The sequence below is a fragment of the Micropterus salmoides genome, unplaced genomic scaffold, assembly GCF_014851395.1.
Source record: "Micropterus salmoides isolate LMB-PRFRI ecotype aquatic unplaced genomic scaffold, ASM1485139v1 Ms_hic_scaffold_1, whole genome shotgun sequence".
In the NCBI taxonomy this organism is placed as follows: Eukaryota; Metazoa; Chordata; class Actinopteri; order Centrarchiformes; family Centrarchidae; genus Micropterus; species Micropterus salmoides.
Window position 1 is genome coordinate 39,185,452 of NW_024040040.1, and position 25,292 is coordinate 39,210,743.

The 25,292-nt window shown below is 43.3% G+C and overlaps 1 protein-coding gene across 2 annotated transcripts in view; it reads right to left on the reverse strand.

Moving 5' to 3' along the window:
- The window catches only part of sema5a (sema domain, seven thrombospondin repeats (type 1 and type 1-like), transmembrane domain (TM) and short cytoplasmic domain, (semaphorin) 5A), a 133,513-nt gene extending 112,139 nt beyond the window's left edge, over positions 1-21,374 (reverse strand). Inside the window, exon 1 of one of the 2 annotated variants that reach the window (XM_038726994.1) lies at positions 20,872-21,372. The gene's annotated coding sequence lies outside the window, so the exon portion shown is untranslated. Of the gene's footprint in view, positions 1-20,871 lie in introns of both variants that reach the window. The other variant, XM_038727003.1, reaches the window with a different exon arrangement.
- Positions 21,375-25,292: the final 3,918 nt, after the last annotated feature.

The window sequence follows — 25,292 nt, forward strand, 5'->3', positions numbered from 1 at the left end:
CAGAGATGATAAAAACAATCCCCACACGGATGTTTGAATAATTTATTGTCATTTTCTTGACGTTTAACTGCTTGGGTAATGCATTGGCATCAAAGATGTCTTGCACTTCAAAGTCTTTGTTCTAGCAGGGCCAATCCACACGACAAGAGCAGTGTCATCTGATGCCTGATCAAGGCAGCGCTGCAAAGATGGCCACAACACTTCAAGACTTCCAACAAAATAACTCACCACACATGCAGGAAATACAAACATTAAACTCGCGCGCTCATACCTGCTCATGCACACTCACCTGGGACTGCAGCGATAAGGGACATAAAGCCCACCACTGAGCGATGGTGACATTTTTAAAGCTTTAATTACGTGCTTGGCTAACGGGTAGGCGACTGTCTCACTGGGCGCAAAATTACACTATCACAGTCTACAGCTGTGCACAGACTCAGGTCTAAAACTGACTTGCCATTCACACAAACACACCTGCCTTCTGCACCTCGGAGGTGAAGAAGAAAAGTGAGGGCACTTGTGGCTCTGCCACTATCAAGGGCAACTACTAAGTAAAGGCCCCAGCTCATTGATCTATAGTTTCAAAAGGGCACAGACGCGCTTCACAGAAGAATAAAATGCTACCCTGATGCTAACCAGACTCTAAATGAAAAGAAAATTACAGTCATCCAAGGGTAAATTCCTCTCATTCAGCTGAGAATATGAAATCATTCAGTGGAGACTTATTCTTTTTGTGTTCTGCAGAGAATACTGCAGTTCCGAAGCATCCAATTACTAATATCGTAATCAATCATATCAGCTTTAGTGGTGACAGGCTTTGACTGGGGGAATGATAGATGAAATCTCTAACAGATAACTTCCACTGCAGGGGAGGTCGAGTCTCTTTGGTTATAGTTGCGGTAAATGTACAGAGCTTTCAGCTGTGTGTGCTGTTAGATCTTCTACAGCAGAGGTGGCGAGTTAAAAAGTACACGTAGTCAGGTGCTGCTCTTCAGCATCAGTATTAACACCATTTTGTTAGGTTATATTGTACTTGACTACATTCAGAGGGACGCTAATATTGTACTTTTTATTCTTGTGTAGTTACTTTATATACCGGTTACTTTAAAGCTGCACTTATTAATATTAGAAATTACTATGGATCAATAGTTATGTGTAATATAAAAGGCCTTGCTCCTAGTGAGAATTATTACTCTACACTTCCCCTACGCTCTATGGAGCTTTATAGCTTCTTTTAATTCCAGTCCACAACTTTATCGTTTTGATGCACTCTCATCGATCTCTTAGTGTTGATTTCAGCCACAGCAGGCTTCAGTTTTTGTTTTCTCTAAAAACCCCACTACCTGCCCAGCACAAACTGGCAGACAGACAATGTTAGCAACTACCTGGTGAATGTAGCAATTAGGTTAAGAGCCAGATTTTTCTCAGGAGTGAGAGACTAAACACACAACCGAATGAATGCCGTGAAGGCAGAAACACAACTCCGATTGAATGCTAATGTTGTCGGATGTGTAAAAAAGGCAGCTGTCTGCTAACAAGTTTGCCATTTCAACTTAAAATGTGATAATATGTCAGCGTTGACGGCTTGTGCCAGAGTGCCATAAGATGTGCCAAAGGATGATTAGTTAAAACTTAAAGTTAAAACTTGCTAATGTGATGGTTAAGATTGTGGCTATTAAAATATTTAATCTGTTAATTAATACTGAGATTGTAATACCTTGGACCTCCATATTAGGAAAACATGCTAACCTTTCTCTATTTAGTATATTTTGTGTGTTTCTTGTCACTATGTTTTCCCCTTTTAAAGTGTCAAACACCAGCAGAATATTCTTTATGGAGACATTGGATTTGAAAAGCATTTATACGCATGAGCTTAATGCAGACTACATTTTATGGGGTGCTTTCAATGTCTTTTATTATTTTACTTTACTAAAGGAGTTGATTACTTTTTCAGCTACAAGACTGGATTTAAGAAAGTTAGTTTTCTTTTAAATCTAGTCCTGACTGACAAAAGTATCAGTCAGTCAAATCCAACTCTTTACCCATGTTTCTTGCAATCAACATACCCCAGATAACAAGCCTAACAGGCTGCCTACTCCCACACCTCAGTAATTATATGCTAGGAAAAACAACAACAACCAACTCCTTGGCTGTAAAAAAAACAAAACATACACACATATACTTCAACACACATTAAAGAACTACAGATGGGGTAGGAGCCATAAGGAAGCTGCCTTGAGATGAGTTGTCTTACTGTATGTGAAGAAATGTGGCAGGAGGGATAGTAAATTAGCTCTTGGCTCCACTGGAACCAATTAATTACCCGGGCGTGGGCACGTGTGTGTGTCTGTGTGTGTCTGTTGAGTGCCCGGCCTTTGTAATTTGTCCCGTTAACACCAGAGACAGGCACAATAGCAGAAAGTTATAGCATTAATGGGAGGGAGATGTGGATTTGATTAACGGTAGCTGTTTTAACACAGAGAGGGGGCAGCAGAAGTGGTCTTTGTGTGTGTTTGTGTGTGTGTGATGTGCATGTGTGTGCCTGCCTGAGCCTCCGTCTCCTCGAACATGTCTCCCAAGGGTAAACTGGAACAACAGCGGAGCAGAGTCAGAGACGGAGCCTGCAGGCAATCCGATGTGGTCGTGTCTCTGCTAGACCAAGCAAACAGATCTAGGCTATATCTTTCTCCCTCAGTCTGCCTCCCTTTCCTTGTCTATGTGCTAGTGAGGCGTCTGAAGGATTGTGTTTCACCGAGGGTTGGATGGACCAGTCCGCTCCGACAGTTAGCCTCCTCAAAAATAGAGATGTCTGAGATTTACCACAGAACCAACATACACACCTTAGCCCCAGGCAACTCTGGATCTATTAAGGCCATGGTAAAGGAAAAAACTTCAGCCTAGCTATGAAATGTACTACTTCAGTAATTCCTCTTCTACTTCCTCTTCTCTGCTCACTTCTACTGGGGCAGGGCCTAAGGGTAAAAGTGCTAATTGGGCATTTGATTCCCAGCTGGAGTCCAGAAGAAGACTTTATTAGTCCGTGGTACAATTAGGAGGCACCGGACATTAAACGTATTGAGTCTGCATTTATATATATTACATTTTATGTACATTTGCATAGTAACAGATAATGGCACAATGCCAACACCTGCGCATTAAGAAGTTAACTTGTGTGTGCTGTGATGGATGAAGTCTTATATGTTTGTTCAGGTGGGAGTTAAAACACACACACACACACACACACACACAAGACCACGCTGCCTTCCAGATTTGCTACAGCTACACCAAGGGAATTTTTCAGGTTTACTAAAAAAAGAGTGTTAAATAAACATATTCACTGTAAATATATTAATTTCACTTCATCTTTCAGAGACTCAGCAGCTCCTCTTGAGGTCATGGGATGCACACATATTAAAAATGGCCGGTTAATAAGCTTATTTACATCCTGGGAGGATGGCAGTGAGTAAATCAAATGATTTGTGCTGTGTCTTTGAAATTCAACACATTAAAGAGGCTAACTTTTAACATCAGGGCTCAGTGATTAGGAATCTGCTGGGAGGCGGTAATTGCTCTTCCTTCTGTGTGATCCAGTGTATGTCCCCCATGAGAGAGACACCAGGCTGTTTTTGAAGAAGCGCAACAACATACACACCTCGCAAACACACTCTCGGGAGGGGAAAAACCCGCCAAAGCATGGCAGAGTAGCTGCAACAATTGCAAATATTAATAGATGGGGAGATGTCCATCATTACTGTTCATGACGTTCTGCATCATGACATGTAATGGGGGTTTTCACTTGAGGACTGTAACTGCAGCCTGCTTCAACACTTTCCCTAATGATAGCCCACAAAATGGTAAAAATGTCAATCAAACAACACATTTTATTCACCATAACCTCTGCAGAATGAATCTTTCTTTTTTCCCTTCAAAACAACTTCCTTAATGTCATCCTCCACAGTGCAGCATGAATATTCACAACTTTATTTATAAAGGACTGAATCTGATAGCTGACAGCTTTAATGAGCCATATTTTACCCCTAACACTGACATGTAAGTCAACACAACTGCACTACTGTAAAAAGCTTAAGACCACACCACATACGTATGGCCTCATCATTATCTCACCCACATCAAAAGATGCCTTGCTTAGGTTCAAAGGCTTAATGATCAGGATGTCCTTCATCGTGTGCTCATTAACCACTGTGACAAAGCCTTTTGTGCAGGTAGTGATCCTGTGTAAATGCCAATTGGAAGGTCATGAGAAGCAGCGAATTAGAGCGCAAGTTGACAAAGTGCCAAGGAAGAATCAGTGGTTAAATGAGGGGTTTGCCCTTGTATACAACTCGTGTTTATATAGAAAATGGTAGCACACGTTTACCAAACTAAAGGTAAACTACTAACATCAGTGTAAAACTGTCGTTTAAAATTTCTCTTTGCAGCATTTACACAGGAATCCATAATGTACCTATTATGTGACACACTTTCACAGCAGCGTGGAAGTGGCTGGTGATGCATTCGAGAAGCTGCCATGCTCTGCAGACAACGACAGTAGGGGGGGCATCAAACTTCTAAAGGAAACAGAAAACTGAGGCTCAAGCAGATTTTCTCCGGGTGTCATTATTGATGCTGATCCCTTGGCACGTCACGCTACTCTCTTACTAATCAGGACTCACTATAATGTTTCCACACTGTCTCTTCCTCTGATCAATGACACTCTGCCCTCCTTTAAAAGCATGAAACCTCAGACAGAGAGCGTGAACTGCACAGTTAATCCACTGCGCCGGTGTACTGCTAAATCATCAACATAATACATTAGATGGACAGAGGGGCGAGAGAAATGTAAAGTAGGCAAAAGATTAGATCACAGGAGGGCAGGGCAAGTAAAGACACAACATCACACATTATCACACAGTATAGTGTTGTGACCACATGAAGCAGATCAGACTTCAGCCACACATGAAAGGTCTGGTTGGTTTTACTCAACTATTTGAGCTATTTTTTATATTATCAACTAGACTACTGCTATTAGTAAAACACCACTTCCTGAATGTGCTTTACCATAAATGCACTTTAATCTGAACATAGCTATAGGCCTTTACTGTGAAACTGAGCTGCCATTGGCAGTTAGCTAAAATTACTATGATGTTACCATAATGTTAGCTAGTTTTACATTAATTCATTTAGCTGACGCTTTTATCCAAAACGACTTACAATTGCTATACATGTCAGAGATCGCACGCCTCTGGAGCAACTAGGGGTTAAGTGTCTTGCTCAGGCACACAACGGTGGACCAGGTCTCTCACACCAAAGGCATGTGTCTTATCCATTGCGCCATCACCACCCCGTAGTAAATGTACAATTTCATTTTGTTGGAAAGTAATTTTGCAACATTGCATGGCTAAAATAACATTTTACTACCCATGCTTGGTAAAGTAGAGTGGCTCAACCAACACACTGTCACTCCCAGCTTGTCACATATGGACGCCTGATCAGCACCCCTTTGTAGTCGCTTTCTAAATATGTAACATCCTTTCAGATTAAACAAGTGGTTAATGTTGTGAAACATCACAATTTGGTTATGTTTAGTCACCAAAACTACCTAAAATAACAACGTTACTTACGACAGTTAAGTAACATCACTTACGTAACTTACCCAACTTACGTAACCTACGTAACTTAAATAAAACCATTCAATGTTGACTTTTTTGTTCTGGAAACGAACAGGTGAAAGTCCGGTTTCTGGCCCACTTATCCCAACCACCTCCTTACTCGGACTTTTGTGTTAAATATCCTACACATACCTTTAGTGTTAAAAACTGACACTACAGGGCTTCTCCCAATGCTCCTTTGGTGAATTATGACACCAAAGGATCTTGACCATGCGTCCATAGGTGGCGACTGCATTTCATCTTCAACATGGATCTCATTCTTGGAATATAAAACTTATTATGTTCCCATCAAAACAATTTAAATTAGATAACATTTTTATTACTTCAAATTACTTCCATTTATTTCTTTGCCATATTTTACCAACAGAGAAGGGTGCTACATACAACATTTAAACCACTACATTGCTATAACTAGACATTTGAGACGCTGATGACTATAAATCCAATTATGCTCTAACCAGAAAGACTTTCAGCAGCAACAATTCCCAAAACCTGACACAAGGGATGTCCTCCTCTATTTTTTAACCTGAAAAATTTAATTTGAAAGCAAATATTAGAGCCATATTATTGCCAAGATTCCAACATGCTCATAAGTAATTTATGAAGAAAGTGGTTACTTTTTCAGGATTCAAACAAAATGTCATCATATAAAGCCTACCTGTGGTGACTGATATTATAAAGTGCTTTTGCACAATTGTACAACAGCTTGCACAAACACACACACAGACACGCAGTCTTCAAAACAACAACTCCCTTTTCAACTCATGTCATTTCTGCCTTGTAGCGACAACACAGCCTTTTAAGACTCCATATGACAAACACTTGTGAATATTTGAGGACGTCACAGCCAGACAACTAATTGCAAGTCTTTGGGGTACGGTGCCACTGTGCCCCCGAAACACTAACAACACAAAACAAGTTTCCTCTAATTGACCTAAATGAGCCATGTAACGAATAGAAATCACTTTGATAATGTGTCATCACCTCCCTCAGAAAAACTGAAAGAGCGACAGCAATTCAAAGCTACAAAGAGTGAGAAAACAGATCCTGTCTGTCTGTGTCCTCTCCACCCCCCCTAAAAAAAGGTGCGTGTGAGTGCGTGTGCACATCTAGTGGGCCAAATCACGCATCCAGCAGACTTATAAACATTTTTTAGTCTGGGTAAAACTGCAAAGATAGAATTATCAAAGACTCACTCCTCCATCTTTCTAGGTGGCGGGTGGATGGTCTATAATTGTTATGAAAATGCATGTGTCAGCAGGTATACAGTAGGAGAGCAGGTGTGTGTGTGTGTGTGTGTGTGCATAAACGCACTAAGCGGCTTCAGGCTTCATGTTGGTGTTTAATCACTTTTGTGGGGGGAAACTCCAAGGTGTCCGGGATAAAAGTGAGATGCTGTAGTCTCTATTTGGGCCAGTATTAACTCTCTGAGCCTTCGTGGCTGCAGGCCTCTCTACTAACTTGATTAGACAGGAATGGGCCAGGTGTTTGGGCCCTCTCTTCGCTGAAATGAAAGCTCGCGCAAGGACAAGCTGACACAAACACACACACATTAGCACACAAAAGGACAAAACCACACACTTGCAGTCTTTGTCTTTCTTTATACCATTATTTTCTTCCTTTTAATGCATACATGCCGCCACAGCCTCTCCCAAAATGCCACCCAGGAGTAAAAACAATACCATCTTTTCAATAGCTCCATCAACCTCCCCGACAGATGAAGAGACACACAAGCCGGGATGGCATGTGTCTATAGCTGTGATAGGTCTAATTTAAGCTTGCAGCTAAATATACAGTGCAGTTCAACGCTGCCCCTCTGAACCATGCAGTTTCATGACGCCTTTGATGGCTCAACATCAAAGCTGAACAGCATCACTTTTAACTCCAATACATTAATTCACTTGCTATGTTTAGGTTCTGCCTCGTATTGCTGCGGAGAAGTTAACTTGCCCTCACAATGCATATTCATACAGTGTACACACATAACAACACCTAAGAGTCTTGAGCCACACAAGACTCCAAATCTTGTTGGAGTTCGTTTGACTAACCAAAATTTCCCAGAAATTATGGCAGGTATTAATTTGGAAATACCTTCCTGTGTCATTATGATAACGATTACAGGTTGTGGTCCTGGTTAATACCCCTTCACTGCTCTAAATCCCCAGGAGTCAGACGCAAGAACACTGGGCGTATTTAATGTGTGGTCTCCACTGGTGTTGACACACCAGCCTCGGGGTCCATCTGGGCTTGATTGTAGGCCAAAAACAGATGTTTGTGCCTGTATAAGTGTGTGTGTGTGTGTGTGTGTGTGTGTGTGCTTGTGTGTGCGCATGGTTTCTTCACTACGTTTAAGCATGTGTGTGTAGAACATATGTGTGTGTGCACAGCTGTCTACCTGACCCAGATGTATCTATTACTGCTGAAATGCCTCTTTGTCAGAGTGAGCGTACCTGACCCACTTGTATCAGTTTGTTTACCTGCATGTTCCTCTGTTCCTCTGTAAGTGTGAGTTTGTATCTGTGCCTCCTTATATTTATTTTTGTGTTATATCTGAACACTTTTAAGGGGGCTGTGAACACCTCATGATCTGATCCTATTTATTGGTTTTCATGTTCTCTTAGTCAATCCACAAAAAATTAATCTGCAACTATCCAAAATTAATCTCCATAGTCAGCTGTGAGGATATGCAGGAAAAGATGTACAAGCATAGAAGAAAGAACACACAGGTTGATGAAAGATAAAGATAAAAATGATAAAAAATGGATCAATAAAGATAAATAAAAAGAATAAAAGCAATAAAAGGACAACATCCCATAAAAAACAAGTCTATACAAATGGGTTTTAAGAAGTGATTTCAAAGGGGTCACTGATTCTGCGAGCCTTATCAGGTTATTCCAAACAGCCAGAAGGCCCCAGCTGAGGATCTAAGGCTGTGAGCTGGCTCATATGGGGGGGTCAACATTTCTGCTATATAGCTTGGGGCCAAACCCAGATGTGCTATAAAGTAAAATCAATTCTATATCGAACAGGGAGCCAATGGAGAGAAGCCAGGATTGGGGTGATGTTGTGATGTTGTCTGTTAAAACCAGTGAGAAGCTTAGCTGCTGCATTCTGAACTAGTTGGGAGAGACTTTTGGTTTATGCCAGAGAGGAGGAAGCTGCAGCAGTCAAGCCTAGACAAGATAAATGTTATATATGACTATCATAGTTTACTAAATATCTTAGAGTTTTGGACTGATAGTCAGATAAAATAATTGAAAATTATTATTTTTTATAGACAAAAAGATTAATTGAGAAATAATCAGCAACTGACATACATATATGAGAAATTGCGCTTTGTGCTTAATAATTTGCATATAAGCAAATGCACATGGATGTTGTTCATATGTGTTTCTTTTAGGGCTGACCCCCAATAGTCGAAGATTCGATGCTTCGATGGGCGGAGCCTGATTCGACTGTCTCACAGCTTCGTAGCGAAACAAGGATCAAGCCATTTTGGCGACATGGGGGTGCAACGTCTAATTTTACATAGAACTACCATTTTTCTCACAATAAGTTAATATACAGCCTATTACAATACACATTTCAACGTTTAATGCTGTAAATAAACAAATAAACAAACAATGGCAACTGAAACTGCGAGCATCTTGTTGGAAGTTGGGGCTGATTGATGTTGTACAGCAGCTACTGTTAGTAAAATTACTTAAACGCAGAAATGAGAGAAGTCCCTCTTACAATGTCAACAAGCGTTGCAGATTTGTAGCAAATCAGAAGTATTTAACACAGACAATTTTATTCCTGTGATTACTTTCTATAATCTTTACCAAAATCCCAATTGTAAAAAAAAGTCTAAATAATATTTTTGGTATTGAAATATTTCTTTTTATTATTTTGCAGTCCTGTGTCAGGTGCTCTGCAGTAGTATAACAGTGCACAAGTGTCGGAAAATTCAAAAGTGCATTATCACGTGGTTACACTTGACTTCAGATGTGAGCAGTCGGTGGACAAAGTCGGACCAAATTTAAGTGTGTACGTGCATGACGTTGCCTTATAACTGTGCTGCAATTAAACCCAGCTGAACACTACAGCTAGCTCGTCTGGATGCCTACATATATTATATTCGCAGCGTATATTATTTACGTTCAAAGTGAGCACATGAGAAAATGTCCACACATACACAAGTGTCCATGAACGTGAACATGAAGCTAGTGAATATTACTTCCACATCTGCCTGTGAACTCTTGGAGGCACCAGGGCTGCTCGGCTCTCAGCGAAGACTGAAAACATGGTGGAGTAATGGCTTTCAGACTCACGCTGACCTGCTCTTCAAAAACACGAAGAGAGGAGCCAAAGACTGGAGAGGGTGAGGGGGCGAGGCAGTCGTTTAGGGTCACTTGAGGTGGATTACCGGAGAGAGGCTGCTAATAAAGGGAGGAATCGAGGAACAAAGGACGAAGGGAGATACAGGAGAGGATGAAGAGTAGAGGTTGGGTGAGATAAAATTAAGGGATGGGGGAGGTTGGAGGGGAGAGGGAGAGGGGTGTTAAAGAGGTTAAGCTCGAACAAAAGGAGCGGGGAGTCAGGAGGAGAATGGAGAGGATTAATAGAGGATGAGTTCAGATGGAAAGAAAGAAAAGGACTGAGGAGTTTAGAGGCACTTCGAAGAAAAGGAAAGAAGGGTTGGAAAGAAAGCCCGGGACCTCCATAAATAACACACACCACATAAAACTGCAACTCTGAACATCTCTCCTGTCCAGTGTGTGTGTGTGTGTCAGGAGAGCGGTCCCACAGAGGTAAATGAATCAGGGCATGAAAACAACAGGGGAACAGATTCGGGGTGAGGTGGTCAGGCACAGCTGGAAAAGCAACAGTTCCTTCCCTTTTAACTAAAGGCAAAAGAAACACCGGGGGGAAACGGCGGTATTTGGAGTAGCTGGGACTGCGGCGTCTAGAGAGCTGACTCTACATGGCCTTTCACAGGAGCCACAGCTCCAGGTGCAACACAGTGCAGGTCTGTTTAACATCCAATTCTATTCCAACTCCCCATGTCATTTTATTTCTTTAGACCGCCTGTTCCCCATATGTTTTCACGAACATGCTAGGCTTTTTTTGTTGTTATTGTTGTTTTGTTTTATGTAAACTGCAATCATATCGTCCATCACGGTGTGAAACGATGACAGAACGTGTGAAAATTAGAGTCACACGCATCCCCTCTGACAAGGAAAGGCAGACTCAAATAAACCAGCTGACACACAAAACACCTATAACAACCACCAGGCTGCTTTTACAAGGTAAGTAAATGTTGCGGAGGGGAAGAAGCCAAAATTGGGTGAGAGGGAACTTAAAGTGCTCTGTTTGCGCTGCGTTTTTACCCGGGCTCATCAAGCAAACTACTAGGGGGGAAATTGCCTGTAAAAAACGTCCCCTCTGCTACCTCATCCCTCAAACCGGAGGAAATCTGGAAGTAAAGGTTCACTTTGGGAGCAACAGCGTGTAAATAAACATAAACAATACTAGGTGTAAACGAGCCCAACGGGGGGAAAAAGAGGTGGGTTAGACGTCTCGGCAGCTGGCCCAACTGTTAATGTCTGCACTTTTTCTATTAGACGGGACCCCCTGGCTGCCTCATACAATTATGTTATTCTTCTGGGACTGTGAGTGTGGGTGTCTGCACTGTGAGACCGTGTCTGGAGGTGATAAAACAGCAGAAAGCACATAAATAATGACTTAATGATCCCCTCCACCCCTCACTATAATGATGACGGTGAGGTTTTCAAAGCTGAGTCGCTGGTTGGAGGGGGCGGGGTTATCCACATGTGGCCTCCAGGTGCGTTCAACTCCATATGCGTTCCTTCTTAACCTCCCAACTCGCAAAGGCGACGTCCACTTTTACCTTATTGGCCTTTTATTATCCCACCGTTGCTGTCCATCCCTCTGCAAGCGCATTCTTTCCCATGTGTGAGCATTCATCTTATTGCAATTGTAAAAATTTGTCTGTAACACCGTTCTCTAGAGGATGATACAGACGGATGATCTGCATTAATCAGCCCGTCAAGCTGCATTCTTCTGTGCACGGAGAGTGTATGAAAGTGGTAAATGTGTGTATGTGTGGATGTGAGAAGCAGAATTTTTAGAGTGACAGAACGTGTGGGCTCAGACGCAGAATCAGACGCTAAATTACAGTCCAGCCGCCGAGGCAGAAATAACAGGGTGATTTGTGTAATTATTTCTTTAGGTACGTTCTGCTACCACTGCGACGCAACAATAGCAGTAAATCATGTGACCCTACACTGCAATTAACATGCTTTGCCTCCTTCATACTTCATACTAATCATGCTCGGTGGCTAAATATGGATGCTGATGATTTGGGTTGGAAATACTTTTGCCTTTTCTGCTAAAGGTATTTTTAATAATTTTTCACACCTGACTGTTTGTTGCAGCTCCTTAAAAGCAGCTAATTCATGTCTGGAGACTGAGAATGTGGATGCACACTGGGAGAGGAGAAAAGGGATGACTAAGAAGCACTAAAGAGTGAGAGTCTAAGATCAAATAAAGGGACTGTAACCTGCCAATTACTATGATTGCTTCAGCTAAAAGTGATAAACCCTGGAGATGAATCTGAGAGGATGCGCAATCGCACATTGGTTCGTGTACGTGTGCTCTTGTGCATCTACTAAAAGAGCACCAATCTTTTTAAGACCAGGCTAAGAAGAAACCCATATTTGGAATGAGAAGGTGTTAATTATGGCCCAGGGGGGTTGCAGAGCTCTGCTGATGACAATGACAGGTTACAGTGGGTCTCACTGTGTGCAGAGAAACCTGCCACTGCCTGCAGGTGTTTGGACTGAAACGGAGCAGAAACGGCTGCTGCCTCATGCCTGTCAACAGGGTTGTTAGTGTCCTTGAGGAACTTACCACATCTCTCCTCCAAGATCCAGCTCACCCTGCACTCTGACCTTCACATATCAGAGGGAGGACGGGCGAAAAGATTACTTCCCCCCAGGGATGAAGGAAGTATTATATTAATATTTTGATTTCCAGTACAGAGTGAGAAGGTGAGTGGGAGCTGTAATGGGGTTTGAGGGATAGGAAAAAAAACATCCCCTATTCCCTAAAAACAATTCAGAATGGTTTCTCCAGCTACAAATGTCAGGTTTTTGTAGCAAAAGCAAAGGCATTAAAGAGTAGGCAAAAAACTCACAATTACCTACTGAGTATCAGCTGCTTGAGGGTCTCTAGCAACAGTTTCCTCTTCGCATTGTGCGATATAACTCCTTTTTGTGTGGTATTCCAGAGTCAATAAAAAGACGTCGACCCCGCAGGAAAGATCCCCTTTTGCCCTTAACTGCTGCAGAGAAGGGAGTGCTTTTCTACCCCGAAAGCCTTTGGGGAACAGCGTGGAGTACAAAATAGATCAGGATGCCACGGGGCCCGTGCTTCAGAAGGGCAGAGGTCTATTTTTAATGACAACAAGAGCACTGCAACAAAGTGATGTGGTAGGGCAAGTCCAGAGGAAATGTACCCTCTGCGTAGGAGTTCCTCCCTCGCTGCGCACCCCCCTCCACCTCTTAAGAGTCCTGCAACAGCTTAAGTCCAAAACAACTCTGCAACAAAATCCACTTTATCCATTACTTGCAACGATTTGACTGAATGTCTCCTCTTGCTGACAAGATACGCCGGGGAAGAGTGAGTGTTTTCACGCAACTGCGCACCTTTCTCACACACCTATAGATATGCACAGCTCTCCGAAAGGGCAGCGGTGAAGTCGGGGTCAGGGCTGGGGTCGGGTCCAGTCAAGCTGAGGTCAAGCAACGGGGGCAGTCTGATCGCTGAGAAAGTGAAACTGGAGCCTTTCCTTTCAGAGTCACCCTGCTGACCTCCAGAGGCCGGACACATGTGCCTGAGAGCCGAGCCTCATGTGAAACTAACACTAAAAACTATTAATATCTTCATTTTTGTACACAGGGATATTTTTTGCTCACTCTAGTTTGCTTATTCTTGGGGATTTATTTGTTGATATTATCTGTCTATCTGACTGCCTCGTTCCGTGTCACAGCATATTATACGATGCTGCAGGGTTTAAAGCTCATCTTCTTCCACTAAGACAACACACAAGCTTGCACTACACCACCTTTTTTAAGGTACTTTTAGGTGTTTCTTTGCATTTGAGCCTTCGCTTTTCTATGCCAGACAGAGGAGGGGAAAAACAACATCTCATCCCGGAGAATCTTTAAACAAGCCATTCCAGTCCCAACAAGGCCGAAGAAGCACGGGCAGAGAGTCAGCACAACTCTTGAACGTAACTGACTTCTCGGGGGGATTCAGTCACACAATAGAGTCAGAGCAGGAGAATATTAACATTCTCTTGTTTCATGAACAGCAAAATCAGCTACTATAATACTAGCCAACCAGCACTGTACATGCAAACAGGACACACCTGGCAATACCTCTACAATTGTCTTTTACAGTAACTAATATCCTTATCGTCGAAGCCCAGTATCTGCTGAGCCTTTAATAGACTTAATGTTCCATAACAAAATATCCCTTGAAACCAAACCCCCCACTAGTGCACAAAGTATTCAACTCCAAATGACCACTTCCTGTCGTGTAAAGAGCTTAAGAGAAATCAAAGTCAAGTCAGCTCGGTGTACCATATGTGTGCGATCGACAAAATAAGGTGTTCACGGCTGGCAGGTTTCTAACTGAGGGCTCATTCTTCCTGATGGTTTATTCAAGGAAGAATGAAATGTTATTCAGAAGGAATAATAAGTGGTTTGTTATTCACCGCTGGTGGTTCAGATCAGACCACACTTCCTCTGCGTGGTTTCACCTTCAGAACTGAGGCAGCATTGTGTCTCCGCCCGGGCAGACTACACATTCCCGTTCATGCCTTACACAGAGCGGTAAAGGGCATGACTCATGAGCGTCTCGTTTCTGGAGTGTGTGTAGTGCAGTGTTTGTAGGCAAGGGTCTGGAAAACAGGACATTTGGTGTGTGTGAAGGAGTACTCTACCATGAAGACCACGCAACTTCTTACTTGTTTCTCACTTGGTTACTTCGCCTCTCTTTCAAGGGCGTTGTTTGGTTTCAGGCACACAGTGAAGTCGGACGTCCTTTAATGAAATACCACGTATATTACTGTGTTGTTAATGCAGTAACCCTGCTTAAAATCCCATTTAGGTCCCTTGTGAAAAATAATGTTGAATATTCCACCTTTGCTCTTTTTGATTGAAATTTAATTCCAGCATTTTTTAAGGAGAACATTTACGGTGAATACATCTTTTAAAAAAACAACATATGGAAGAGGTGGAAGTGCTTTTTCCGTCCGCACCATGTAGTGCCTGCAGTCTTCCTCTCTGGCAGTAAACAACTACAACAACATACCACAACAAGGGTGGGCAATGCAGTTGTGGAAGAAGCGTTAGGATCCTTTACTTAATCAAAAGTACCAATACAACTATGTATAAAGTACTGCATTCAAAATCCTACTTACGTAAAAGAAGTATTGTCAGCAGAACTACTAGTCTTGCAAAAAAAATGGCTCGTGTGACTGTTTTAACTTTTTTTTTTTAAATTTATTTTAGGACTTTGGTGGCAACAACAATTGAATTGTAGTGTGTTGACAAAGAGGAGAATTTGGTGAGTTAACTGAAACTGTAAAAGTTAGGGCATTTTGAGGATTTTGAAATGTGAGGGAGACATGTTCCTCTCATCCCCTGTGGCAAGAGATCCCTTGCTTCATTTCCTCTTTACTGTCAGTTCTGCCGTCTCCTCTCCAGTCTTCCCGTCTCTTGCTGCCTGTGCATATACTTCTCTCTTTCCCGTCTTGTGCCGCCCTGTGTATGTGTGTCTGTCTGTCCGTCCCTCTCTGAGGACCTCAAGCACTGACAGATGAATCCAGCAGACGGAGGCATCTGGGGAACGACTAGACCGCCGCCTCCTGAGAGAAACCTCCTCCTTGTATATTTAACAATTTCCCCATCCAACCTGCTCGGCCTGCCTGTCTGCTTGTCAATCCTTGTATCACCCCGTTCCATCTCCACATAATTCCTCTTCCTTTTTTGCCTTTTCTTTCTCCCCTCAAAAGCAGGAGCCTCCCCTCTTTGTCTGGGAAACCTAAGTTCTTATCTTTTCACCTCTATCTGCGCTGTCCATTCTCCCCTTTCTCTCTCTTTATATCTCTCCTCTCTAATCTCTGTATCTCTCTTCCGCTCCCATTTTTTCCTGCTTGGCCGAACTACAAGTAGTGGGCCGCTTTATCTTTTAGATGCTATCGTAAACTTTCATATAAGGTCGGATGAAAAGAATACAGCGTGCGCTGTAATTTCGTTTTCTCATTCATCTGCCAGGGGAAGCATTCGCTTGCAACACAAATTTCTTCTTCTTCTTCGAGGATATTGCTCTGATTAGCCCTCCGTAATGATTTCAAAGTGCAGATAAATGTTTTCATTTGCTGAAGATTAAAGGATTTTCCGTATTTATATCCTCTCACTGATCAAATTAGAGCTTCTCTGGCTGTTTGCAGCGGTGCCATAGATGAAGCTCAGATAGTTCTAAACACCTCACATCAAAACAGCTTCTTATCGTATAATGATATGCTCTATAAAGATAAGACGCTGTGATCAACGTCCCATGAGGAGTAAAAAAAAAACAACACCCAAACCCACGAAAGAGTCTGGTTGCACTACCTCCCGCTGACATGAAAAGCACACGGCAAACACAACATCGCATGACAAGCAAACAAACACACGGAGAGAACATACCCATGCACCTGTTTTACTAATAGGCTGTGGGCTGCTAATTTAGCAGTGACTATACATAGCGACGAGTGTCAAAGTCTCACAGGAGGCAGTCCAGTTTTGCTCTCACCTCTGAGGTATGAGCCGCAGCCTGAAAGAAGAAGCTCCTATAAAAGAGAAATATATGAGCTGAGCGCCGCTATCAAATGATCCTCTCATTCATGCTTTAAAGTCATTCATCTTCCAGAGAAATACAGCTGTGTGACGGCCTGGAGAGTGTGTTTCTCTGTGTGTGTGTTTGGTGACAACTCATGACTCATTTCACCCTTCAAATGGCCGTGTGGCGCTCAATCAGTCAATAAACAAAGACCAGCAAAGCCTCTTCACTCTCTCTTCCTCAATCTCTCACTTTCTTTTCACCTCTCTTCCCCCACAGCTGCCCCCCTCCCCTCTCCCTCCCTCTCTCTCTCTCGCACACTCACTCTCTGTTGCGCTGATGCAAGTGCGAACGTAAAGCACAACAAACTCCAAACTTAAAATGAGTTTACAATAATCGCTTCTCCTGTTGTCACAGAAGTTGGGAGCCATCTCTGTTTAACCTTTCAAACACCCTCTCGGCATGATCCCCCAGTGAAAAAGAGGCTTTGGGGATTATTTCATCGTGACCCAAATGGAGTCTCCCTCTCCTTTTCTGTGCTGGCGTTGTGGTTTAAAGACAGATTCCTCTGCTGTTGGAGCTGGGTTTTGAGGTTGTAGTGGAGGAGAGGGACAGAGCTAATGTAGTGTAACAGTGGCGGGGAGTGACGGCTGCTTCAGCAGTGCTAATTCCCTTTGACGTGTGGACATGAAACTGGATGTTTTACTTGAAACCAATCATTCTTGGATCCAGGCAACAGAAATAATAGCGCATCTAGGATCACATATCGCTTGCCTGTGCTTCCCTGCCGCACTGTGAACTCAAATTATTTCCTACATCTGCCCCTGTGCTGTTTCTGCTGTTTAGCATGCAGTGTGAAATGATCACAGCCTCTATTTTTATGTTTTTTTTTTTACAAGGATCTGTCCAATCACAGAGCCCGGCGCACTTGTGTTTCTACACACACAGCCCACATCCATTTTTTTTGTCACTTCATTTTCCAGCTCTTTTTCAGAAATCACTCTTCATTATGGAAGTCAACTCACTTTATTCTAGCTGTGTACACCTGGCACAAAACCAACCGGTTTGTTGAAATAACGACACCATTCCAGTTTTTCTTAAGCAAGCAACCTTTCAGATCTGACCTTGATGGAAAGAGATGTAACTCCCCTCTACCTGTATGGCCATGGAGACTTTTGTGAGGATAAACAACTGATCCTCCTTCCAATCTCTATGCCAACCGTCGTGACACTTTGGCTTTTTAAGAACAGAAGTGGTGTGGATGATAAACTTTCATTTTGCCAACATTTTCATTCCCTTTGTGACTGATGGGGCACTCAAATCCCCGGCAGGAAACCTTGGGGTAGCCATGGCAACATCACACCATCTCACTAAATAACTGCGAGTGGTGGAAAAGAAAGAATTGTTTACTTACATCCTGGCAACTTTCTCCGCTCAGTAGAGGCGGGATCAGAAATGCATCTGAGTAACGCTGGATCCTGGTACACACAAGCACAAAATTCCACTAAAAATGAACATGAATATATTTGAATCAGCGTCTCCTCACATGTGGGATGGCTTTCTGGAGCTACTACAGACTTGAAATCAGATGTGGCAGGGAGAACACTGGAGGGATGAGATAATGACAAAGTGGTTGTGATGTATAAATAGCGTGGTAGTAGCGCGACAAGGACAAAGCACAGCGGGGAAGAACAGCAAACCACTTCAACTATTGTTTGCGTCTCCCAGTTTACTTGCATAAGAGCAATAAATCATCCGCTGAGGAATTTTGAACAACCAGGGCTTCTGTACAATTCACAGCCAATAAAGCCAGATCTTTTGTGAGGCTGTGTGTACAGGGACAAACAATCCCAAAGCCCCGTCTTGCTGGTGTCAGATAAATAAGTAACCAAAGGGCCTTAAAGAGCACGAGGGGGCCAGAGGGTAATGGCTGTTTAGTTTACACGTGCATGATAATGCCTTTCACTTTCCCTCCCGACAGGGCTCGACCCCCGGGGGGGATACAGAATCACAAAGGTCGACGACAATGGGGCTTGTCACTCAGAGGGTTTCCATGGCGACCACACAGCCCGCTGAGGCCACCGGGGGTCATTTTCATCATGGAAATCTCCCGGTTGGGACTAATTGCTGTGTTTGTGCCGGTGTTCTGTGTCAGGGCTGGGCAAATTCCTAACACGGCGCAAATATCAGTCCTGCTCATCTTATTCTGCTCATCACCGGGTGCTGGAATATGTGGCTGGTTTCCATACCACAGGCTCATCTGGATCTGCTACATCAATCTGTCAATTCCTCATGTTCTACCTTCAGAAAATGACTCAAACCATTAATCAATTATCAAAATAGTTGCCAATTAATTTTCTCAATGAATCGATTAATAGTTTGGTCTACAATATACCGACAAAAGTCCATCTCACTTTCCAAGAACCCCCGGGTGACGTCTTCAAATGTCTTGTTTTGTCTGACTAACAGTCCAAATACTAAAGATATTCAGTTTACCCTGATTTAAGTCAGAGAAAAGCAGCATATCCTCACACTGGAGAAGCTGCAACCAGACAACTTTTGGTTGAAACGAATGACAACTATCAAAATAGTTGCATAAAAATTGATAAATTGACCAATCGTTGCATCTCCATGCCTGGACATGTTTCGACCATCTAGCTGAGGGTCCCTTGTTTACCCCATACGTAAGAACAGTGTGACAGGACGGATGAGCTGCAGCATCTTCACAGGTCTGAGGCCACGGGATCAGAGGAGGCCGACTGTGTTTATCAAGAGCTGCAGCTTTCAAGTCATAAAAGCTAGCACGAGCAAAACAACCACAGACCTATATGAATACCAATGAAATGGAAAAGAGTATCCGCTCAGGGCTCTGGATGCAACATCTGAGTCGAAATGTGCATTTTTCCAAAAAAGACGCTTGCCTCAGGCTTGACAAAAGACAATGGCGAATTAAGTGACTTACTAAACAATTATGTCTAGTTAATTGTACACTAATCGGCATGATCATGGTTACAGATTAGCATTCATCTAAACCTACTGCGGGTCCGGTGAGAACCAAGGACAGGGCTGCGGGCTAACTGAGGAGCTGTGAATTCATGTAGCACCTGAACCACATATATTATCTCCTTCACAACACCAATCACCTTTCCACCTACGGCACAAACAGAACTTTTGCCATTGTGCATTTAACTTGACTAATCTTCTTTAACTCTGCTCGCTGACAAAAAGCACATTGGATATGCTGGGTTTCATTTGGAATTTGTTGAGTACAAGAAAAGTTCAAATGAAGCTCTTATTCTGCTTGTAAATTAACTTTTTTTTTGACAAAGCCCAAGGTAGAGACCCTCAAGGACTCTGTCCTTGCTCCTTCATTACGTGCGATGTGGAGAATAAGAGAAACTTGGCACATCTCGTCACTTTCATTAATAGTAAAAATACAAGTATTATGCTGTACACTATCAGCATGTATCAAGGTCACGCATTCTGTTCACCTCTTCTGTGCATTCAAAACAGTGACATCACTTCACCCACAGCAAATAAGAATGAACATTTTCAGACTGAACTGAACACAGCAGCAAATACAATTTAAAAGTCACATAGAAAAGCAGAGACAGTCGATTCCACAGCCATTAATAAAAACTGCACTGCTGTCAGAAATCTTGACACATTCAACCAGGAAACAACGGAGTGTGAAAAATTCCCAATTTGCATTTTGGGCTTTCAAGGCACTGACATTTTCAGGACTGGTGCACAGCTTTCTTCTGCGCTTTTTTTTTTTTTTTTTAAATCATGAGCAGAATTATCTTTCATGCTTCTCCCAAAATTCACACTTTTCTTTCCCTGCAGCCAAACTACTGACACTATTGGCCACCACGCCAGACCCCAATCAATGGTCATAAGATACTGAAAGAGGAAAGGATCGTGTAGAATGTAAAGGTTTGATGAGAGCTCTCAAAGACCTGCTGATGGCTGCACTCTGCCAGCACCACCAAGTGGTCGGACATCGCAAAGCAAAATGCAAAACTTCTTAAACTGATTGTTTACGGTGTGGGGTTTTGGATTTGTGGATTATATCATTGTACGGTCCCTGGAAGATGCTGGCGTATTCCCATTCTGCAACAAAGTTTTAACCTCTTTTTAACTTGTGATACGAATGCAAATTATGACAAGCAGTAAAAGTCGTGGGTTTGTTTTCGGGAGAAAACAAATAGCTCGCGTTTAGAAACAGAATGGCTGCAGAAGCCTGTGACACATCAAAATAATAAAGATGCACGAATCCACAATAAAATAATATGATCCGGCTTACCAAGTGAGGTGCCCAACTCCCGTTCATCTAGTATGGAGCGAAGCTGCGTGTCTTGTCCCGGTGAAAAGAGTGTTAGGGAGAAACAAACAATAAAGGTGAGCTGAAGATGATATATCCTCAGTTCTGCTGTGTCACTTGTCAGAAATCGACCTCGGTAAAACTCATTCTTTCTCTGCAGAGATTCCTCCGTGCCCTCTCTCTCTCTCTCTCTCGTCCCTGCGGAGCCCTGCGTGCTATTTCTGCCCCCACAGAGGAGCGCTCTGTGCCGGTGGCTCCTCGGCGCACTGTTTGTAATCGGACACCGCACTGTCGCGCTGCGCCACAATGTGCCTCCGCTCTTGGGGTGGGGTGGAGGTGGAGGGGAAGGACAAAAAGCAATGGCGCCAAGAAAAAAACTAAAACAAAACTGTGCTTCAACTAAAACACTCGGAGCTTGCACACAAAAAAGCCAGCCGGAGTGGAGGTGGGCGATGTGTCCATAACGCTGCTCTCTCAGTCACAGCTGCGCATCTCACGCGCAGGGTTTTAATGAGCAGTGCGCCCCCACTTTGCGCGTCCGTTCCAGCAGCAGCCGCAGCAGCATCAGCGAGAGAGACGTGGCAGCGGCGCACAGCTGTCCTGCAGGTGGAGGAGAGGAACAGAGCCCGCCAACCGCTGGAGCTCCGAGTGGGATGGCGATGATGAGATTTGGACAGTTTGAGCTGTTTTGACACGTTGACCTCAATGCAATATGGCGCTCTGTTGATTCCAGCAGTTTAAAATTCTCCCGTGGTTTGTCTGTTCCAGGGAGGTCAGAGGTCAACATCAGCCTCAGGAAAGCCGCTCAACCCTTGAATCGTTCCTTATTTGCAAGTGAATCAGGCAGTCTTAAGCCACATTTGGACGTATAGCCCTGCTTACAGACATATAAAAACTTCAATTTTAGAGTCTTTCCACCTGCACATCCTCAAATTGGTTCTGTCAGGGACAGAGCTGGTGAGAATTCAGTTTCAAGGACACTTGACAAGAGAGGATGCTCACTAAAGTGGAGCTTGAACCCTGTCATGCATATCTGTAACAACTGGGACCAGCAGCTGTCCAATATTGTGGATCAAGTGTTTTGTATCACTGTACACCGCTGAGTTTTTTAACAGAGAAAAAAAATGAGCAATGATGAACGGTTAATTCTTCATTACAGCTCTATTTTGAATGACAGCATATTGATCGTTTTAGAAAGTAAATGAAGACTGATGTTTGTGTGTGTGAGTGACAGCACTGTTTTTTTGTGCCTTTGTGTATTTTAATAGTGACATCCCCAGTCAAATTACCTATTTATCCCCCCCAGCCTCTATCGTACTCCCAACAGCCCAAAGATTGTCGTACACAGCTTTAGGGCTATGACAGCAAGTGTGTGTCTGTCTTCTTGACAGACACGTAGCGGAGTCAACAACAGCCTGTTAATACGCCTCTTCATTCAACGGGAACGTGGCTCAGTGAATGCCTCGGCTCCTGTATACCCACATCTAAATTCAAATCAGGTAATTTTCATAAAAATGTGGCAACCCACGATGGGAAGTAAAGCTGAGATTTACATTTCAAGTGGCCCCCGTGCAACTCTGGGAAATGTGTGGGTGACCTTTTCCTTTCTCTTTGCTGCACAGGGAGACACCAAATGGAGCAGATCTGCTTTCTTAAAATATCAGAACAGATTGGATGAAGATATGGCATGCCAAAGGCGGTGACAGAGCTTGGCAAATATAATGAAGAAACTAAAAAAACAATATATATATGATTTAGGCAAACGTTAGTTGGAAAATCAGGAAAATCAGAGTTTCATCCACTGAAAGCGCTCTGACCTCCAGAACTTTTCTCTCAGCGCTTCAGGAATTTCAGACTCCCTTTTACTCTGCATGGTTTGCTCTCCCGCAGAAGTAGACGTTTTACTTCACTCACGGCCAAAAGCGTAACCCACAGAGCTCCTGCTAAACTTCAGAGTGAGGCCTCAGTTGTCTCTAAGCTGCACAGAGGAGCAAGTTTCATCAGTACAATGCAGTGTCTCTGAATGAGCCACCCGACTCCGTGATGGATGATTGTGAGTACATTAGCTCTTGATGGGAGGCCTGAGACGGAATGAATCAAACCCACACTGGCATTTGAGTCTCCTCTGGTGTGTGTGTGTGTATGTGTGTGTGCAACCACCTTTGTTGCTCAGGATTTCTGTTTTGGTGTCAGACAAAATGAACACAAGTTGCCAGGCAACCACCAAAAATTCACCTGGTCGTATATGATCTCAGTAGGGTGTATTTGTGAGTGTGTGGATGTGTGTGTGTTTTTAAAGTGTTTCATCTCTCAGTTTTTTGAACAAATGGGGTTTTATACTTTTTTTTCTGGTCTACTGTGCAGTGACCAAACAATATTTTCAAAGTAATGTCATAATGAAAGAAACTGAAGGCCAACTTTCATCTGTACAGGGAAAAAAGGCATACCAGAGGGGACAAAATATTAATTTGAGAATAATCCCCGGCATGTCTATTCATTGTCGGTTACCTTCTGCTGCATCTGTAAGGGCTCCTGTGCAAGCATGTGTGTGTCTGTATGCAGTGATGGAAGGGGCGGAGATACAAACAGCGGACCAACCCCTTGCTCTGGTGCCAAACCTCAGTTGACTGTAGCCGAGCCGCCAAATCCGCTCTCCCAAACTGGCCATCTGTCTGAGGTTTCTCTGTTGCTTCAAGCCCTGGGTCAGCTCACACCTTTTCAAACACAGCCAGCCATTGGGACATTCAAAACACACCGGCTCGCTGACACATAAATGCAGCATTTGCAACACACACGTGGAGGTTGAGATACGGGCGCACTCCGATGCTTGCACGCTTGCATTGTAATTGTGCAAGAATTACTGTACATCTGAGGTGAGAGTACAGGTGAGTGAGAGAGAGGAGGTGGGGGTATGAAAAGATAGCAAGGGTGAGAGAGAGAGAGACAAAAGCTGGCCAGTTGTGAAAGACTGCAGTCATTTCTCACTTTCAGCTCCATACCTGCAGACTCAATGAGCCGTCCCACGCTGCAGCAGGGCCAAAGCCATGCGATTTCTCAGGCTTACTCAGCCTTACTGCGCCCCTGCAGCAGCGGCATCCACGGACGGCCTTGTAGTGCGATGACTACACAAAGTCTGCTTTCACTGCCACGCTCCACAGGAGGAAGGATTGGACGATGATACTGTCACGGTGTCAGAGGAAGCATGTGTGCGACAGCAGTTCTAGAGGTGACAGACTCAGCAAAATTATTCAGAGAGGTGTCGTTTCAGTAGGTGCAAATTTATCAGCTAACACGTTTCCATAGAGATACCAACACTGGTCTGACGGTCGGTCCGCCACTTTGATCCAGACTAAAATATCTCAAGTATACTTGTTGGATTTCCATAAAGTTTGGTGTAGATATTCATGGTGCCCAGAGGATGAATCCTAAAGACTTTGGCTATCTCTTGACTTTTCCTGTAGCGCCACCAGCTGAAGTTTCCATTTATCCTGTGAAATATTTCAACAATTTCTAGATGGATTTGCACAAATTTCGCTATAGACATTCATGTTCCCAGATGAGGAATCCTAATGACTTTGGAGATCCCCTGATGTGTCCTCTGGCGCCACCAGCAGGTGGACATTTTGGGTTTTTCCATTGGATGGATCGCCAGGAATTTGGTACAGACATTGATGTTATTCTCAGGATTAATTATAACAGCTTTGGTAATCCCTTCACTTCTCAATTAGCACCATCATCAGGTCAAAACCTTTATTTTGTCCAGTACTTGTTTATGCATCCTTTCGGCCTCAGCTGCACTTTGTGTTTTGTGCCAATTAGCAAATGTTAGCATGGTAAAAAGCTCAACTAAGATGTTAAACATTATAACTGCTAAAGATCTTAGTATTTCATGTTAGCATGGTCGTGTGCAAGTTAGCATTTAGTCTAAAGCACCGCTGTGCCTAAGTACGCCCCCTCATTGTGGTCGACTCTGAGTCTTCTTAAACACGTAAAACAACATCAGACACTGTAATAAAATAGAGTGCTCTCTGTTCTCACTTATAACATCATTATGGAAGTTTACTCCATCTTCATCTTCTTTTTGTGGATCTGTCCAGTCCACATCAGCCTGCAACAGCGCAGTGTAGAGGTATGATAAAGTGTTTTAGGGGCCCAGTCCATCCAAAGGTAGTGAATAAATGGACTGAGTGAGATAATGAAATGCAGCTCCAGAGTCCAGAGGGGTCATCTTTCTCGCTTTCTGCCCAGATTCTGGCTGGCTGTATTTGTCTTTGTCCTCCCTTCTATGGCCCATGATGGATAGTAAAAAGAATATGGCTGATGGTGAGAGTTTTCTTTCTTTTTTAGTGTCTTCTTTTTCCCCCCAATCACCATTAGCCGAAGTGGCAAAGTTAAGGGCTGGA